The sequence below is a fragment of the Geospiza fortis genome, unplaced genomic scaffold (genome assembly GCF_000277835.1).
Source record: "Geospiza fortis unplaced genomic scaffold, GeoFor_1.0 scaffold471, whole genome shotgun sequence".
NCBI classification, from domain to species: Eukaryota; Metazoa; Chordata; class Aves; order Passeriformes; family Thraupidae; genus Geospiza; species Geospiza fortis.
The window spans coordinates 1,788,476-1,792,333 of NW_005054443.1; positions in this window are offsets into that span (position 1 = coordinate 1,788,476).

A 3,858-nucleotide genomic window follows, 5' to 3' on the forward strand; every position below is an offset into this window, starting at 1 on the left:
AGTGGTTTCTAAAGCCACTTCAAATTTCATCCTTTTTACTTTCCTCCTCTCCTCTCCTCTCCTCTCCTTTTTCTGTCTTCTTTCTTGAAAGTATTAAGGCTTAGACAAAAGAGGGATTGTCAAAGAACATTGTTGGATAAATTCCTTTTTCCTCCCCTCCTCTCCTCTCCTCTCCTCTCCTCTCCTCTCCTCTCCTCTCCTCTCCTCTCTCACATCCTCATTTTGCTCCTTATCTGAGATGCACAGCTGTGGGTTCACCCCACATTTGTGTTGTACCCAACTTCACTGCCTCCTCTTTCTTTTCCCCTCCATCTATTCCTGTTCCAGCTCCAACACATCCCTCCCTCCTGGCAGTGCACAGGGACTGGAAGTAACCTTCCCTGCCACCATCAGCCTCTTTAAAGAGTTGCCTTTTCATTAATCCAGGTTTTGTGTACATGTGTGACACTTTGTGTATCGGTCTAGACAGCTGCAACTTGGCAGCCTTGCTGGAAGATCTCCACGGAGTTAGGTTTGTTAGCTGTTGAGTCTTAGTATCCAACAGGAAACAGAAATTTGACCCCAGTAACTAGACAAATGTAGTGCTAATTTCTGAAAGTAAACATTATCCTGCTTTTGTCTCCAATTTTCCTGTGTCACACACATAAGCATGTCATACTCATTATCTTAAAAAATCTCATGTGGCCAAAAGATCGACTTGGGCCTAGCAGAAAGGTCCAACTAGGTCACATTTTTATAGATGATGCCTCTTATTTCCCTGTTCTGTCTGCACCTAGGCTGTCCCTCTGCTGCTGTCCTTAATTTGATACCAGTTTTCTAGGATAACTCTCATTGTACCTTTCTGGACAAGAGATTTTGATCCCTGACATAAATCCAAACCAACTTTGCATTTAAGGCACTTAAATGAATATATTATGAAATTACAATTTTTCCTGTACACACTCTTATTAGACATAAATAAGATACCATAGATATCATAAATGGCACTCTGATATGAGCTATTTCTAGGCAAAGAGCATACATTAAAACCAGAAATTATTTTCACAGATTTATGGAGCTGTGTTTTTAATTTTGTTGAGGAGAAGCAGACAAGAACATGTGTCACATTTTCCAGCAATTCACATCAAACCTCAGTGTACTCTCTGAAACTTTTAGTACTCCTGATTCTTCTTATCCAGGAGCTTCAGCAATTTGGAGAGCCCACAGAGCGTGCCAGCAGGCAAAAAGAAAACAAGGATGAGGGAACGATGCTTCTTTGCATGCGAGACTTGGCTGTGCCTTACCAAACCCAAACCCAATTCATCATCTTCCAGACACTATTTCATAGCAACAATTTTGCTGTCTCTTTAATGCATCTGTCTGTTTATCTCCTCTCAAGTACCATCTGCTTGTCCTGCTCTCTCGCACTGCACATGTTCGCAGCGAAGACACCTCCAAGGTGACAAATGAGCAGTCGAGCTAATTTCATTGGGATAAACAAGAAAGCAAGAGCCAGATGGAAAGCCATGGAGAGAGCCAATGTCATGTGGGGGGAGGAGAGAGTGTTTGGAGGGAGAATCACCATAACAACGGCAAGTGCAAAGAAGAGGTTTCTATTCTGTCTATTCCACTAATTACTATGAATATTTTATTCTTGCCCTGTGGTTTATCCATGTCCAGATCAATGATTTACTGGCAGATGGCTTATTTTGTTCTGGACTGTTTTTTTCCAATTAAGTTTGACTGTTTTGATTTTCATGAGGTTTGGGGTTTGGAATTCTTTGGTTCTCTTTTAGGAGTTTGGACTGTTTTTATCAGATGCTCACAGGGAAGCAGCACTTGAAGGAGTTTAATGACTCTGTGAATTCCGAAATGAGAGCACCCTTTTATTACAGATTTTAATTACTGTAAAGACACAAATTGCTTGTTGATAGGGTTCATTCAGACCCTGCTTTCAGTTTACAGATAATCTTCTGAGACTGTAGCTTTTCTCTATATCGCCCTTCCAAGCCCTGGCACAGCACAAAGATCTTAAATAACCCTGACTACACTGGCAAAGGCCCAGATAACTTCAAAGCACCAAGATCTCTCTGCCTGTCAAAACACAAAGATTGTAGCCATTTAACTAAACTGGTTTCAAAACACACTTTAAGGAAAAAAACACAAAGCTTCGTGTGTGTGTGTGTGTGTGTGTGTGTGTGTGCGTGTGCGTGTGTAGCTTTAAAACTGTTTTACATTGCTTTAGCCCGCTTTAGCAAGAGACATATCCAAAAGTGACAGAATAAAACTTAAAATTGGGCTAAATATGTTTATATAGGCCTTAAGAGGATATGGATTTTTAAAACATGATTTTAGTTTGGTTTTCAGTTGAAAATGCGCTTGAGGCATGTTTTTGCAGGACAAAGCACAGTGCAGGTACACTTTAGCTACTACATGAAGAGCTAGCTAGAGCAGGAAGCAAAACTCTTTGGCCAGGCTAATAAAGTTGTTCAAAAAAGGCACAGCCCAGTATCTTGCAGAGATATTTGTGCTAACTGGGCATTCCCACATGGCAAAAGTCAGTGACCTTACTGCAAAGGACAATCTGTTTATAATTTCTAGTGACACACAAATACAGAGCTAAGCCAGCAGGCTGAGAAACCTCTCAAGTTCACTGTCATTGCATTCAATAATGGCTCAACAAATTTAACAGTACAGGCTGAGCAAGCACTTTATTTTGCTAAAATGAACAGATAAGGCACTTAAAAAATGTCTCTGGTTTTTGTACCATATCAGTATCATTCAGTGTGAATTGGCTGCTATGGCTCAACACATAATATTAAAAAAAAAAAACCACCATGATCTAGCTAAAATACCCCTCTACGTGAGCTTCCCAAAGTCCATTTTCAACCCTGTGTACATTGGGTGATTTTTTCAAAGACTCATCTGTCTGCATCAGAAACTCCTATTTCACGCTTTTCAGTGAAATACCTCTCAGAAAAAAAAAATTGCTCCCTCTCCCAGTGAAATATAAACTTTCACTTTGAAGATACATTTTCAAGCAATCTGATTTAGACCTTTGCTATAAGAAAAGAGTCATTCTGTATGTAATACAATCATGTACTATAAGCATTGTCTTTTGAAATCAGTTTTAGACTCTGTAAAGTAGGAGGTACTCTGTCTTCATGAACAGGAGCTGTTCTGCTGAATGGTGCAGAATCACACCATGTGCTGGAAGACTTTGCTCTTTGTCTCCGTTCTCACTTAACACATGATTCTCCATCAGCTTACTCAACCAGTTTGCTTTTGTTATGCTAAACACTAATGGAAAGATTAAGGCTCAGATTCGTCCTATATTCCTGTGTGTTCCAACTGCACTCGATGCTATTTGCATGAGAAGCACTATTAGATTAAATTTTGGGCATGGTATTATGTGGCAAGTTTGCACAATAAAGCGGGGGCCTAGGCTTAATAAACAGAAGGGTTCTTCCTCTTCTATAGCCTAAGATCCTAAGGGAAAGACCACTCATGTGGAAAAAGGTCCTTAGTAAAAAGCCTGTTAATGATTAAATTTTATTCTTGAAATCTTACCTAAGTTTTTTCTCTAAGTAATGTTGTACTCCTTGGGAGACAATGACGTGGTAAATCACACCATGTGTTCTTCTACTTGTAAATAAATAAATCATATTATATGCCTGGAGAACACACCCAAAACCTCAAAAATAAGATGTTTTAGGATGGAGAATGTTACATATTTCTATGTGTAAGTAAAAGAAACGTATACAGTTTGCAGATGGAACAAGAAAGAAATAAAACTTGCCATAAATATAGCTCTCACATGAGTGTCTGCTGATGGACTGGTATTGCAAGAAGGGAGTTCAGGTTCTGCTTTTGTAGGAT